The sequence below is a fragment of the Pongo abelii genome, chromosome 11, assembly GCF_028885655.2.
Source record: "Pongo abelii isolate AG06213 chromosome 11, NHGRI_mPonAbe1-v2.0_pri, whole genome shotgun sequence".
NCBI classification, from domain to species: domain Eukaryota; kingdom Metazoa; phylum Chordata; class Mammalia; order Primates; family Hominidae; genus Pongo; species Pongo abelii.
In genome coordinates, this window is record NC_071996.2 from 92,860,008 (window position 1) to 92,877,080 (window position 17,073).

Genomic DNA, 17,073 nt, shown 5'->3' on the forward strand with positions numbered 1-17,073 from the left:
GATGTCTATAATTTTGTCATTTCAAGAATTTTACATAATATGGAATCATACAGAATGTAAACTTTTATGATTAGCTTCTTTTAAACTCATTTTAATTCTCTGAATTGTCATCCAGGTTGTTAAATGTATCAGTAGTTCATTCTTTTTTACTCCTGGGTAGTATTCCTTGGTATGGATGTACCACAGTTTGTTTAGTCATTTATCCATTGAAGGACATCTGAGTTATTTCCAAAACAGAGTAAAACCTGGTTTCATTCACAGTATAATTTATAGTTTTCCATTTTACTCTTCAGTTCATGATTGATTTTTTGTTTTGTATGAGCTTTTAATTTTTTCATTGGAACAGGATTTGGGGGTGGGGATACTAAACATGGCAAGGTTCAACAAATTTACATTTTATCAAAATAAGGTTCTTAAAGAATATAATGATAACATATACTGTAACTCTTATAGCACAAGCCCTCATATTAATTGAAGGTCCCAGAAAAATACTGTAATGCTTTAAACAAAAGTTTTAAAATACATCAATGATGCAAGTTTCAAACAAAACGCAGTGATCAAAATACTTAACTGCCCTTTCATCAGGCTTTTACAAACACAATCTTCGCTGTCTGAGCAAATCAGTTTTGGTTTCTTCATGGTCCTCCATCTGTCTTTTAACATGACACTTGTCCGGTTGTTGAATTTATAATGCAATAGTATTTTAGATCAGTTTCCCTCTCCATATTTCCTCACGCCAGATCTCAAATTCTTGTCTTCTTCTCAAAACCATGTCTGTTTTTTTCTAGCTCGATGTTTTTCAGAAATTACTGGTTGACTCTTTGAAACAGGTATTCTGCTTTAAGTGGCTCTTCTGCTTTCTTTTTTCTTTTTTGCACTTTGAAGAGTTCTTACTCTTCTTTCTTTCTTATTAAGGTCTTGTTGCTGGGTTCCATATTTCAACTTAGATAAGAAAAGATTCTTGTGAGACCTTTTTCTTGTATCCGAATTAGCTTCAGTTTCTATTTCAATATCATTATCATTAGGTTTATCTTGAGAAGTTATTGTTCTTTTTTTTTTTTCAAGCCAGACATTGAAGAGTTTTATTTTGGATATAAAATTATTTTTCATAAAGTTATGTTCTTTTTGTCAACATGTAATTGTTTTTTTAATTACTATTATACTTTAAGTTTTAGGGTACATGTGCACAATGTGCAGGTTAGTTACATATGTATATATGTGCCATGCTGGTGTGCTGCACACATTAACTCGTCATCTAGCATTAGGTATATCTCCTAATGCTATCCCTCCCCCCTCCCCCCACCCCACAACAGTCCCTAGAGTGTGATGTTCCCCTTCCTGTGTCCATGTGTTCTCGTTGTTCAACTCCCATCTATGAGTGAGAACATGTGGTGTTTGGTTTTTTGTCCTTGTGATAGTTTACTGAGAATGATGATTTCCAATTTAATCCATGTCCCTACAAAGGACATGAACTTACCATTTTTTATGGCTGCATAGTATTCCATGGTGTATATGTGCCACATTTTCTTAATCCAGTCTATCATTGTTGGACATTTGGGTTGGTTCCAAGTCTTTCCTATTGTGAATAGTGCCACAATAAACATACGTATGCATGTGTCTTTATAGCAGCATGATTTATAATCCTTTGGGTATATACCCAGTAATGGGATGGCTGGGTCAAATGGTATTTCTAGTTCTAGATCCCTGAGGAATCGCCACACTGACTTCCACAATGGTTGAACTAGTTTACAGTCCCACCAACAGTGTCAAAGTGTTCCTATTTCTCCACATCCTCTCCAGCACCTGTTGTTTCCTGACATTTTAATGATTGCCATTCTAACTGGTGTGAGATGGTATCTCATTGTGGTTTTGATTTGCATTTCTCTGATGACCAGTGATGATGAGCATTTTTTCATGTGTGTTTTGGCTGCATAAATGTCTTCTTTTGAGAAGTGTCTGTTCATATCCTTTGCCCACTTTTTGATGGGGTTGTTTGTTTTTTTCTTGTAAATTTGTTGGAGTTCATTGTAGATTCTGGATATTAGCCCTTTGTCAGATGAGTAGGTTGCAAAAATTTTCTCCCATTTTGTAGGTTGCCTGTTCACTCTGATGGTAGTTTCTTTTGCTGTGCAGAAGCTCTTTAGTTTAATTAGATCCCATTTGTCAATTTTGGCTTTTGTTTCTTGTTCTTTCACTTTCTACTACTTTTGCAGCTGCCTTCATTAGAAAGGTTGATGAATCCACTCTGCCAATTTGTGTTTTTTAATTGATGGAGTAGGACCATTTACATTTAATGTAATTATGGACTTTAGCCTGTCATTTTAGATTTTTTCTGTTTCTGCTGTTTTTTATTTATCTGTTTTATTTTTTCTGCTTTCCTATGGGTAATGTCAAAATTTTTTAGAATTCCATTTTGACTTTAGTGTTTTTAAATATCTCTTTGTATAGTTTTTTAGAGGTTGCTCTATATATTACATTATATATACATAACTTATCATTGTCTACTAGTGTTGTCATTTTACTAGTTTTAGTAAAGTGTAGAAACCTTACCTCCATTTATGTTTTTTTTACCCTCTCCTATTTATAATTGTCTTAATTATTTGCTCTATATATGCTTAGAGCCCCAGGAGACAATATTATATAGATAATAGACAATATTATACTTGTTGTTTCATCCATTAAACATAACTTACAAAACTCAAGAGGAGAGATAGAATATATAGTATTTATCTATGTTTTTTACTTATCATATTTCTTTCTTTCTGATATTCCAAGGTTTCTTCTTTAATTGTTCTTTCTGGTTAGAGAACTTTAGCTATTCTTATACAGTGGGCCTCCTAGTACCACACTCTCTTTTCCTTCATCTGAGAATGGCTTGATTTACCTGTCATTCCCGAACGGTATGATTCTCAACATCCAGTAAAAACACCCTAGACTTAATTATATTGACTAGATATCACTTCACACTCACTAGTATGAGTATAATTTTTAAAAATGAGAAAATAAGTGTTGGTGAGAATGTGGAGAAATTGTAACACTCATACCTTACTGGTGGGGATGTAAAATGGTACAGCTGTTATAGGAAATACAGTTTTGAGTTAAAGAGTTAAACATAATTACCATATAACCCAACAATTCAACTCTCTAGTATATACCCCAAAGAATTGAAAATGGTAGTCAAATATATAGTTGTACACAAATGTTCATAGCAGCACTATTCACAATAGCCAAAAAGGGAAAAACTAAATTTCTATCAATAGATGTGTTGTCCACAAATGTGGTATATTTATAAAATGGAATATTATTCAGCCATGCAAAAGAATGAAGTACTGGCACATAGTATAGTGTGGATAAACCTGAAAAATATTATGTTAAGTGAAAGAACCCAGGTATAAATATCACAACTGGTATGATTCCATTTACCATAGTCTCCCCTTATCCACAGTTTTACTTTCCATGCTGTTAGTTACCTCTAGTTAACCATGGTCCAAAAATATTAAATAGAAAATTCTAGAAATAATTCATAAGTTTTAAATTTTGGCACATTCTGAATAGTGTGATAAAATCTCGAAAGACTATACGTAGGGTTTGGTACCATCTGCAGTTTTAGGCATCCACTGACGGTCCTGGGACATATCCTCTGTGGACAGGGGGGACTACTGTATATGAAACTTCCAAAGTAGGCAAACCCATAAAGACAGAAAGCAAACGAGTAACTGCCAGTGGCTGGGGGAAGGGATAGATGGAGAATGACTGCTTAATGGGTATAAGGTTTCCTTTTGAGCATTAAAAATGTCTTGGAACTAAAAGTGATAGTGGCACAACAGTATAATGAATGTACCAAATGTTAATTAATTGTGTACTTTTAAATAGTTAATGGTTAATTTTATGTGAATTTTTACATCCTCTTCTTCTTTATTCTTAAAAAAAAAAAGCAGGATGCATGTGTAGAATGTGCAGGTTTGTTACATAGGTATAGGAGTGCCATGGTGGTTTACTGCACCTATTGACCCATCCTTTAAGTTCCCTACCCTTACCCCCACTCCCCAATAGACCCTGGTGTGTGATGTTCTCCTTTCTGTGTCCATGTGTTCTCAATGTTCAGCTCCCACTTATGAGTAAGAACATGGGGTGTTCATGGAGTGTTTGGTTTTCTGTTCCTGTGTTGTTTGCTGAGGATGATGGCTTCCAGCTTCATCCATGCCCCTGTACAGGACATGATCTCATTCCTTTTTGTGGCTGCAACATCACTTTTTAAAAAGCTGCTAGAGAAAGCTTCACTTTATGTTGTCTCTGTAGAGTCATCTCTAGCCTGAGTGTGAGCCTGCTTATGTACGTTCCTTATCCCTTCATCTTGCCCCTCCTCCATCCTCTTCCTCTATCTGCCTTCCTTCTTCCTTTTTCTCCCTCCCTCCCTTTCAGGGCTTTGATACAAAGTGGCAAGTAGCAGCCTACACACACCAACATTCTGAGTTTTTCCAACAAATTTCACTACACCTACAATAGTCTATCTTCCATGTTATTGTAGGATACAGTTGTGCCAGATTTGCTGTGGCTTAATCAGGATAATGTACTTTCCAATCTACCATTTCTATGCCCTCACCATTGCTGGTCAACCATATATTCTCAGTTTGGTTCTGGTAACACCCCACTTCCAGTATTGTATTTTATATTAGATTTGTTTACTATAACATAAAAAATATAAATGTATTCTTCTCTCATGGAGTCATCAATATAGGACCGATATGGCAGTTTGAAGATGTCAGATTCCTGGGCTTCTACTCTTTTCTTGCACTATCATTCTCAATATGTAACTTCCATCTCATGGTCTAGGATGGCTTTCCTAGATCCTGCCATCACATGTACGTTCGCACCAGTAGGCAGAAGAAGAAAGGAAAGTAGAGAGCATTATGTTGTTTTCCTTTAAGGCACAAATAGAAGTTGTACACCATTCTGCTCATACCCAGCAGCAAGCAAGGCTAAGAAATGCAGTTTTTATCTGGATGGATATGCTTAGCTAAAATGTAGTGTTCCATTCGTGAAGAAAGAGAGATGAATAGAGATCTTAATGTATAGGAAGCAATCCTGCCCCAAGGCCTGAGGGTACCACTATTCAATTTATACATTTATGCTTAATTCCTGTTTTCAAGGCAAAAGTTCAGTCCCACTTTCTTCTATGTCTTGTGTCACACTGTCTGAAACCTTTTTTGTTCAAATTCTCCAGCCCACAAATTTCTAGAGTACTACAGGAGAAAGAAGGAATGGAATAATAATGACCTGGCGAAGTGGTAAAAAGAAGAAAGATCTTGGAACCCAGTTCTCAGCCTGCCCACTCACCCCGTCTTCTGGTACTTGATGCCTCCAAGGGTTAATGCTTTCTAGGATTTTCAGGGTGTATTGTCTTTCTTCTCATCAGGATAACTTATTCTGGCCTCTACTGTTGTGCTAAGTCAATTGCTACACCTCTATCTACTTTATATCATCAGGAAATGTGAACTTTCTCACCCACTGATAGACCTTTTTTTCTCTTTTATTTGTCTTTGTGGAATTATACCTTTATGATTCCTTAACTATCATTTCAGTGGAATTTCTGCAAGGAGAAGAAAAAAGCATATGGTCAATTTGCCGTGTTTTCCTGAAAGCTTTATATTTACTATTTTGTGTGAAATGTGTTTTGCAACCACACCATAGTTTCTGTTGGTACCGTTTGCCTTAGAACTTTAGTTTTAAAGGTGGTTAGAGGAAGACAAGCAAAGAAGGCTGATAAGAAATAGTTAACAAGAAAAGAAAAGTCAGGAAAATGTTGTGTCATAGAAGTTGAAAGAAGAAATTATTTCAGAAAGAATAAAATGGTCAGCTGTGCACAGTGCTGCTGAGAGGTCAAATAAGATGAAGATAAACCTGTGACCATTGGATTTGACAACATGAAGTTATTGGTGAATTTGTCAAAAATAATTTCATTGAAATGATGAAGATCCCCAATATGGTGATTTGTAGAGATTAGGAGGTGAGGGATTAAAGGCATAAACTATAGATATCCCTTAGAAGATTTTTTTTAAAGGAGCAGAAAAATGGATGATAGTGAAGAAAGGTAGAGAATTATGGATGGGTTCCATTCATCCTTCCTATTTTTAATATGGGCAATAAATAGCATGTGTATGTGCTAATGGGAATGTTTCAATAGAGAGGGAGTACTTCACAATGTAGAACAGAGAACAGAGTAGACATAGAATTAGTTTGAGTAAAAGAGTAAGATCATCAGAATTTGTGTAGTATGATCAGCTGGCAGTCAGGAAGATGTGCAGACATATCACCTTCTCACACATAATGAAGAACTATTGATTTGTTCACCTGACATTAAACAGATATTATGAACACCTGGATATGCAAAGTACTGACTGGGTTAGGCTCTGGGGAAAGGGTGATAGTTGTCTCTGTCCTCATGGAACTAGCAATTCATTAAATAGAGAATTTAAAATGAATTTTTAAGTATAAAGAAAGATAGGGGAAGTATAGGGTGCTGGATGAGCACATAGCAGAAAGATTCTGGAAGAGGTAACAATAAAGTAGAAATGTGAAGGATTAGTGTGAGCTAGCCAGGTGAAGAGGGAACAATGAAATTGGCAGAAGAAATAGCATACACAAAAGCCCAATAATAAGAGAAACCTTAAAGAAGTTCTGTTTGGCTGAAGCTCAGTAGATAAAAGGGTAATAGCAAGAAAGGAGACTGAAAAGACAAAGATCATATCATTGTAATTTTGTTAAAGTGTTGGCTTTTGCTGTGGCTGGTCATTGAAACATTTTAAACATGAATTATATCAGATTTTAGAAGAAAAACAATTCTGGCTACTGCTTGCAGAATACATCAAAGGAGAGCCAGAAACAAGGAGACCAGTTCGAAAACTATCAGCTCAATCCATAACCAATATGGGTTGTCTAAACTAGACATGAGTATAGAGAGAAGTAGGTAGATTCAACAGATAACAGTTGATCCCTGCTGGTGAATTCTGTATTTGCAATTTTGCCTACTCACTAAAATTTGTTTGTAACCCCCAAATCAGTACTCGCTGTACTTTCACAGTCATTTGCGGATATACACAGAGCAGCAGAAAAATTTGTGTTGTCCAATGTACATGTTCCCAGCTGAGGTTGAACAAGTCAACATCCTGCCTTCTTTTAGTTCTTATACTGTAAACAAATACCTTTTTCACCTATTACTTATTGCCATGTTTTTCTCATATCTGCACTTTTTATTGGTAATTTTACTGTTTAACCTGGCCCTAACCATATTTTTAAAGTACTGTCTATATAGTGTTCCTCAGTGCAAGAAGGCCATGATGTACTTTATGGGACAAGTATGTTTGTTAAGATAACCTTCTGCTGGGTGCGGTGGCTCATGCCTGTAGTCTTAGCACTTTGGGAGGCTGAGGCGGATGGATTGTCTGAGCTCAGGAGTTCAAGCCCAGCCTGGACAACACGTTGAAACCTTGTCTCTACTAAAAATACAAAAAATTAGCCGGGTATGGCAGTGTACGCCTATAGTCCTAGCTACTTGGGAGGCTGAGGCAGGAGAATTGCTAGAACACAGGAGGCGGAGGTTGCAGTGAGCCAAGATCGCACCACTGCACTCCAGCCTGGGCGACAGAATGAGACTCCATCTCTAAAAAAAATAAATAAATAAAAATAAGCTTCATTATGGTATGAGTTATACTGCTGTTAATCATGAGCTCAATGTTAGTGAGTGAAAGGTGTGTTTAAACAGAAACACACTTTCTGTCCTAGACAATAATCTCTTCTCATTATACTCATTTAACCTTGAGGGAGGGGGTTTCGCCTCACATTTCTGGCTTCAGAAACCATGTATTGCACATATGAAAGTGAACCCAAAGATTATCCTATCCTAAACTGTTCCTGAGATTCATTCATACCCACAAACAGACCTATGAACATGTCCAACTGGATGTCTTTTAGGAACATCTAACAATGTTGTGTGTTGACTGATTGCTGAAAATCTGTGACCAGAGGCTCACAGGAATGTAATCCTCAGTGGTTTAGTGTTCACTAATTCAGTGTTCATAGCAATTTTATAGAATATAACTTATGCAAATAATAAGAATCTACTCAAGTAACAGAATATACTAGACTTCATAGTTCCTTAAATGGAGGTAATGATGAATGAGAAATAAAAGATAATTCCCAGGTTTTTGTCTTATACAAATGATAGTGCCATTTATGAAAAGAGGAAGAGCAGTTTTCTGGGAGGCAGTAGCCATAGGGGCTAGAGATAACAAGTTTAGTTTTTGACATGTTGAGTTAGATGTTCCTGAAAGACATCCAATTGGACATGTCCATAGGTTCATTTGTGGGTATGAATCTCAGGAACAGTTTAGGATAGGATGATCTTTGGGTTCACTTTCATATGTGCAATACATGTTTTTTGAAGCCAGGAATGTGAGATGAGACCCCCTAACCCAAGGTTAGGGTATAAGATGAGAAGAGATTATGGTCTAGGACAGAATTTTGAGAAATGTCAATAAAGAGATGACTAAAGGAAGAGGGCATGCAAGGATACTAGAGGCAGAGTAGAGAGAGAAAAATCAAGAAAGTATACATTATTAAAGCCAGGAGAAAAGACCATTTCATGAAGGAAGGTGTTTGTATTATCAAATTTATCAAGAGATTAAGGACTAAAAAGTAATCATTGGATTTAGTGAAAAGTACATTTATAGATCTTTCTGAGGATAGTCTTATGAAGTAATGATGGAAACCTACTTATACTGGATTGAGTAGACTGTGAAAAAGAGAAATCTGATTTGAAATTAATCTAGACACTTTTTCTTTAGTTTCTAAGTTTTCTGTTCAACTTTTGCATTATCATTGATATTTGGTTGATCCCATATAAGCAAGAGATATAGGCATTTTTTCTTGATTATTTTCCAAGGATGAACCCACTAAATCTCACTGTTTATGGAGCTTTCCATTTTACTCTGTGGAAATGACACTATATGTTCCATCTCTGCAGGGATAGAAACATGCCCAATGATTTTTACACTTTTTTTTTTTTTTTTTTTTTTGAGACGGAGTCTCACTCTGTCACCCAGGCTGGAGTGCAGTGGCGCGATCTAGGCTCACTGCAAGCTCCGCCTCCTGGGTTCACGCCATTCTCCTGCCTCAGCCTTCCGGGACTACAGGCGCCCACCACCATGCCCGGCTAATTTTTCGGGTTTTTAGTAGAGACGGGGTTTCACTGTGTTAGCCAGGGTGGTCTCGATCTCCTGACCTCGTGATCCGCCCGCCTCGGCCTCCCAAAGTGCTGGGATTACAGGCGTGAGCCACCGTGCCCAGCCTTTTTTTTTTTTTTTTTTTTTTTTTTTTTTGAGACGGAGTCTTGCTCTGTCGCCCAGGCTGGAGTGCAGTGGCGCGATCTCGGCTCACTGCAAGCTCTGCCTCCCAGGTTCAGGCCATTCTCCTGCCTCAGCCTCCCGAGTAGCTGGGGCTACAGGCGCCCGCCATGACGCCCGGCTAATTTTTTGTATATTTTTTAGTAGAGACGGGGTTTCACCGTGTTAGCCAGGATGGTCTCTATTTCCTGACCTCATGATGCGCCTCTCTTGGCCTCCGAAAGTGCTGGGATTATAGGCATGAGCCACTGCGCCTGGCCTAATTAATTGTTTTTTTAAGAGGAAGGATCTTACTCTGTTGCCCAGGCTGGAGTCCAGTGGTATGATCATAGCTCACTGCAGCCTCAGACTCCTGGATTCAAGTGGTCCTCCTACCTCAACCTCCCAAGTAGCTAGGGCTATAGATGCACACCACCATGCCTGGTTAATTTTTTTATTTTTTATTTTTTGTAGAGACAGATCCCTGTCTCTCTGTTGCCCAGGCTGGTCTTGAACTCCTGACCTGAAGTGATCCTCCTACCTCAGCCTCCCAAAGTACTGGGATTACAGGCATGAGTCCCCATGCCCAACAATGAACTTAATTTTGAAATACCTTTGCTACTTTAAATATTCAGTACTCAGGCTGAAATCTCAGTTCTATGCTCTTTCTTTTCTGCTAACTATAAAAGTTTAGAATAGCTTAATATATTATACACTTTTGGTCAGAGAGTGAATATTTTGTTTATAGAGTATAGAGGAGTTTTTTAAAAAATGAAATCGAATTAACAGTTGAACACTCACATTTCAAGAACAAAGTGAAAAATAGTGTACAAATAAGTTTTAGTGAGAATAATATTGATTTTATGCAGCCATTCTTTTCTTAACTTTTAATGTGCAATAATGGTAGACTTACAAAAATAGTATGAAGAATTCTGTATACACTTCACCCAGATTCTCAAAATATTAACGTTTTACCACATTGCTTTACCATTCTTTCTTTTCTCTGAAACATTTTGAAAATTTTAAGTTGTACACATGATGCTCCTAAACCTAAATACTTCAGTGTTTTTTCCCTAAAAATAAGGATATTCTCTCGTGTAATCTCAATACAGTCATCAAATCAGTAAATTAACACTGATATAGTACTATTGTCTAGTATATAAGCCTGTGCTGTTCAGTCTGGTGGCCACTAGCCATATGTGGCTATTTAAGTAAATTAAATACATTAGAAATTCAGCTTCTCATTTCAGGCACTCAGCAGTCCAGTGGTTATTGTATTGGAGAGCATAGATATAGAACACTACCATCATTGCAGAAAGTTGTATTTGTAATGCTCTAGACATTCAAATGTTGCCAGTTGTCCCATTAATGTCTTTTGTAGTAAATAAAAGATGATTTTTTTTCCTGTTTCAGGAATGATTGTACAATCAAGTGACATTTAGATTTCATGTCTTTTTAGTATTGTTTAATCTGGAATTGTTTTCAGAATTAATTTATCTTTCAGGTCCTTAACATTTTTCAAGAGTTATAGGCCTGTTATTTTATAAAATGTGCCTCATTTGGAGTTTAGTGTTTCCTTCAGATTAGTATCAGATATTGGATATTCAGGAACAATACTACAGAAATGCATTTGTGTCTTTTTCAGTGAATCATATTTGAAGGCCCGTTATATCGATTTTTCTTGTTACTGGTAATGTTAACATTGATTTAGCAGGTTCATTGATCTATTTCCATTGTAAAGTTGGAGAAGCTATTTTTTTCATTTTAAAAAAGTTCATTTACCAATTTCGACAATCGAGAAAAAAAGTCTGACTGTAATACTTGATGACATAGACATCATGTTTAAGTAGAAAACACAAGAATAAAAAAGCAATTATCACAGATAATATTTCACAACTTCAGTTGTTTCCTTCAAATTTGCTTTATGTAATTGGGTGGATATAAATTAATAAACAGAAATTTAAGCAAGATACATGTAACAGTTTAACACAACTTGATACTCTAATTTCTTTCCATTTTTCTCAAATTCATCTTTAAGTCTTTCCATTATGGGGCTCATAAGGAAATTTAACCAACGTATGGATACTACAGTTGAATGTCAAATCTTTACAAAGTACTTAAGAGATACTAAATTCCTCTATGTTGCAATTATGAAGAACCTTCATGACACTGTGTTTTGCATGTAGAAAAATGTTAGAGTCCAATATGCAGCTCAACATAAAATAATAAGAAACATTTCTGATTTCTTTATTAGGTTGAGACCACTTTTCCTTCTTCTAATGAATGATTTTTCTTTACTGTTATGTCACTGAGGTGAACAAGTAGGTCACCTTTGAGTACATATGAAAAAATAAACACACATTAAATCGATAAAACATTACTACTACGTCTTTACCTCTAACACTTCAGAAGCCTAGAGATTTAAAGTATTCTTACATTAACTGGAAGAAAAAATGGAGAAATTCCTTCTTTTTTGAGATCACAACTATGAAGTCATGTGGTTATATAAATTCTGCATTTGTGTGCAAAATATGAAACACTTATCTTTATTCTACCTGCTTCATTTTGTCAGTCAGCTAGCAGGACTTAACAGATACCTTTCCAAGAAACGGACTGAGATGTGTTTTATGTAACTTCAGTAACCTCAGCATTGCAGTAATGAGGGATGCAGTATCTTTTTGCTGTGGTTCAAGACAAGAGGGCAGGAGGTCACAGGAAACAGAATAAATCAAAATTATTACAGCTGAGTAACTATTTCTCGTGAGGTCTCACCATGGTGCCACTTTCATTTTTCATAAACATGGTGGCATAATTCAATCTCAATCAGAATTCTTAATATTTACAATTTACCTTGACTTTCAATTATCACATTAACAACCAAAATAATTAGATAAAACACACAGGAAACTGTATTATTAAACCCCGCTTTAATAGAGTTGGTTTATTGACACTTTTTTTTAATAGAAAAGGGATAGTGCATCTCAGTTTGCTTACAAGCTAGGAGATCACTTTGAATTCTGCATTTCCTGACTGCAAACAGAAGATAGCACTAACAGGTTATAAATAAACTGGTTTTCAAACATAGAACTAGCCCAACGATAATAGTACACTATTTAAAAGGACCTAAGGCAATGAATTCCATTTCTAATGGAAAAAAAGAACTGTGCAAACAAGCTTAAAACAACTTTTTTGTGTGTGTGCGCCAGTGTTATAAAATGCAGCTTTTAATAAAACCTTGACCCAAATGCCAGTAACATCAGAAAAGAATTTGGGGGTGGGGAGGGGGAAGAGAAGAAAGTTATTTCATTTAGGAAAAATAACTACAATCTTTTTCTTATCTTCAGTACACACAGTTTAAACAAATACAGCTGCTGTAACACTTTACACAATTCCTATGTACTGGAGCAATAACAAGGTCTAAATACAGTTACATTTTTGAACATTGGGTCAAGGCCTTACATAAAAATACCATCCTACTTTCTCTCTAAGTTTTGAAATATCATGTACTTTCCCCCCAACATCTTCAGCCATCCAGGAATTTTTGGGAAACTTTTGTGCATGATCTTAATTCCTAATCCCTGGTTCTTTGGGCTCAGTGACGAAAGATCAAAACCCCGCAACATGATGGTTCGCTTGAAGTCAGATGAGAGACCCTGGCTCAATAGTCTCCTAGGATGAAAGTGGTGCTGCATCAACTGGCTCCATGGAGGGGGAGCACGTGAAGGATCTCATCAACCAGTCATAATACAGTCCAGGTGGTAGATGTACATGCACGGTAGAAATTGAATTGGGGCTGGGCGCCATGGCTCATGCCTGTAATCCCAGCACTTTGGGAGGCCGAGATGGATGGATCACGAGGTCAAGAGATCGAGACTATCCTGGTCAACATAGTGAAACCACGTCTCTACTAAAAATACAAAAATTAGCTGGCGTGGTGGCATGCCCCTGTAGTCCCAGCTACTCCGGAGGCTGAGGCAGGAGCATCGCTTGAACCCGGGAGGCGGAGGTTGCAGTGAGCCGAGATCGCGCCACTACATTCCAGCCTGGGTGACAAGAGGGAAAGTCTGTCTCAAAAAAAAAAAAAAAAAAAAAGGAAATTGAATTGGGTCCCCATAAACAAAGTCCATCATACAGATCACACACTCCCAGATCTGTTTTTCTGATCTATCTCTTCCAGAGTCATAAACTCTTTTAAGCAGATGTTGTATAAGGCCTATTCTTTGAGCTATCCTAATTCATTAGGATAGGTGTTTGCTAGGTGTTGGATGGTAGACTGGAGCTGGAACCTGTTCCTCATATGGCAGCGGCTCCTGATACGGCTTAGTCCCCTTGCTAAAGCTAGCCCAGTTGGACTGAGACTCCTGAAGCAGGGAGATGTCATCCGAAGTGGGGGATTTGAGGCAGTTCCCCATCTTCCGGGGCTGGGGGGGTGTGATCTGTGCACTGACGGTCTTCTTTATTTTCTACCTTGAAATTAATAAGTATGTGGGATACTTTGAGACTATGTAAATATATTGTTGCTCATACTTTTGTCCACTAGTTTTAGCATCTACTGATGATGATTCTTACTTGAAACAGTTATGGTGGTTTGTGAAATGGTGGTTTTTTTTTCTTTTTAAATTTTATTTTGAATTAATTTACATTTACAAAAATTGTAAAAATAGTACACCCTTCACCCCAAATGTTAACATCTTACACAATCATAATATAATAATTGTACTGTGTATAGAAAACAGGAAATTAACATTGATGCAATATTGTTATTATTACTATTTTGAAGACAGAGTCACACTCTGTCACCCATGCTGGAGTGCAGTGGTGCAATCATAGCTCATATTAACCTCAAACTCCCAGGCTCAAACAGTCCTCCTGTGTCAGCCTCTCTAGTAGCTAGGACTACAGGTACACATCACCACACCTGGCTAATTAAAAAATTTTTTGTGTGTGGTGACAGGGTCTCGCTATGTTCCCCAGGCTGGTCTCGAACTCCTGTCCTCAAGTGATCCTCCTACCTCAGCCTTCCTCCTAAAGCAAACTCTTGTCCTCAAGTGATCCTTCTGCCTCAGCCCCAAATATGCACAATCGTGGCTCACTGCAGCCTTGACTTTTTGGGCTCTGGTGATCCTCCCACCTCAGCCTCCCAAGTAGCTGAAACTATAGGCACGCACCACCATGCTCAGCTAATTTTTTGTAATTTTTGGGGGAGAGATGGGGTTTCACCATGTTGTCTAGGCTGGTCTCGAACTCATGAGCTCAAGTGATCTACCCGCCTTGTCCTCTTAAAATGCTGGGATTTACAGGCATGAGCCCCAGCCTGATACAATATTATTAACTGATTTACAGACCTTATTTTAATTTTGCCAATTTCCCAACTAATGTCCTTCAAAGCAAAAGAAAAAAGTTCTAAATTTTGCCAAACACCTCACTGTTCTTACTTTGGTCCAGAATCCCTCATTGTGTTTAGTTGTCATGTCTTTCTTATGGATTAGCAGAGATTAACAGATGATCATCTTCATCCATGTGACCAATAAGACCAAAAAGGGATAATTCCTCACTTTCTTTTTATGACAAATGGTCATTAAAAAGTGAGGTCAGGAGTTCAAGATCAGCCTGGCCAACATAGTGAAATCCCATCTCCGCTAAAAATACAAAAATTAGCTGGATGTGGTGGCACGCACCTGTAGTCTCAGCTACTCGGGAGACTGAGGCAGGATAATTGCTTCAACCTGGGAAGTGGAGGTTGCAGTGAGCCGAGATCTCACCATTGACTCCAGCCTGGGCGACAGAGCGAGACTCTGACTCAAAAGAAAAAAAAAAAAGTCATTCTATTCATGATAAATGGTGATTCTTCCCCCACCACCCCACACGCACAACACTTCTAATATATATACCACATTTATTAGTTGGGATTCTATTTTCGGGAAGAATTATCCCTTCTCCTTTATTGACTACTATTGATAGGGACTCGTGCACCTTTAGTCCCAGCCACTCAGGAGGCTGAGGCAGAGGGATCGCTTGAACCTGGGGATGTCGAGGCTGCAGCGAGTCATCATTGTGCCACTATACTCCAAGCTGTGCAACAGAGTGATACCCTCTCTTTCAAAAAAAAAAAAAAAAAAAAAGAATCCATTACTATCATTAGTTATTTTGATGCTACATTATCCTAGATTTGACCAGTGAAGCCTTTCAAGCAGGTTTTTATCGACTGAATATGTCTCCTGGTAAAAATGGGATTGTTTTACATTATTGGTAACATTTAATTAAAAGCCGCATGGAATATGGCATTCTCTATCAGCTGAGTATCTTAAAGCTACTTAAAATATTTGTATCATTGTTAGGGTCCTAAAAAGCAAAGATTACTGATCATATATTGCTGATAGCTCATATCTAGATTATCCTATGTCTCATGCCCGTCACTGAGAACATTATGTCATCAACAGCATCACTTTATTAGTGTTTAATTTGGGCAGATATTCAATATCTTCAGTTTTCAGTTTTGAGAAAAAACTTATATAATCAGCATTTAGTTATTAATATTTTCTTGCTTGTTAAGTGCCTTTACTAATGCCAGTGCTTGTGAAACTAGGTTAACACTATATTTGGGTTGAAACTGATAGTTTACTCATGTAACAGAAGTATCTCTCATAAAGACTTCTACTCCTTTTGGGAGGGAGATGTGAGAGTGGTGGCAGAAGCAGTGTTTTAGAAAATCAAAACTGTGTACCTAGTGTTTAGCATTATGTTTGTCACACTTAATACTCAGTAAATATTTGTTGAATAAATGAATAATACCCAAGGAAGGGCCCACCTTTCTATTTCTTTTATTTTCAATTCTTTTAGATGATTTTTAAATTTAGTCATTTTTCATATGTGGGCCATTTTTGCTTGTCACATTTTACTGCCTAAATATCTAAAATTATCAAAGCCTTTCCAAATTGTCTTCTGTGGAAAAATATGTGGGTTGAAATTTTCAAAAAGGGGTAGAGATTTCATCTACAAAAATTAAATTGCTTTCTTTTTTGGACTTAGCTCACGGAGCCTTTAATATGTTAATTACATACCATGAATCTCTTAGAGATGGGAGAATACCCAACATTTTTGAAACTTATTAATGATAAAAACCTATTTTTCTCAGTTTCTAAGAGACTATGGGAAATGCTTATCTGATTTTTTAAAAACCTGCTTAACTCTCTTTACGCTTATTTCTTTGTTAATATTTGATATTATTTTGTCACTTTTGGACTACTTGATATGCCCCAAGTGAATTTTCTTTCTCACTAACCTGGACAGCCTTTTCTCAGCTAAATATGGCATGTCCTAAGAAGTCCATTGATTGCCCAAAAAGCTGAGCCCATGGATTAGAAATAGCCTTAAGAAGATTACTCATCTAAACATTTGCCACACATTTATCAGAGAAATTTAATGCAATTTTTCTAAGTCATCTAAATTCTTTGTAAGCCATTCTATACACCTTGGTAGGAGATGTTTCATATTTGTAGAAATTTCAAATATTCAAAGAATGTTGAGTCAGTCTCTTAATTGGCAAAATTATACAGAGTAAGAAAAATGTCCATAGAAATAGAACCAAGAGAAGTCTATATAAATAGTAGTGTGAAGAAGAGTGAATTCCTTTGTAGCTGTAACATCACATTTTTTGCATGTTGCACACATTGTTTAGCCGTTTCTGAACACA

The 17,073-nt window shown here is 36.9% G+C and overlaps 2 pseudogenes; both read right to left on the reverse strand.

The window, feature by feature from the left end:
• Positions 1-501: 501 nt before the first annotated feature.
• LOC100434848 (telomeric repeat-binding factor 1-like) lies at positions 502-2,916 on the reverse strand (annotated as a pseudogene).
• A 10,103-nt stretch (positions 2,917-13,019) lies between these two features.
• Positions 13,020-13,801, reverse strand: LOC112132398 (RING finger protein 11-like; annotated as a pseudogene).
• Between the last annotated feature and the right edge of the window lie 3,272 nt (positions 13,802-17,073).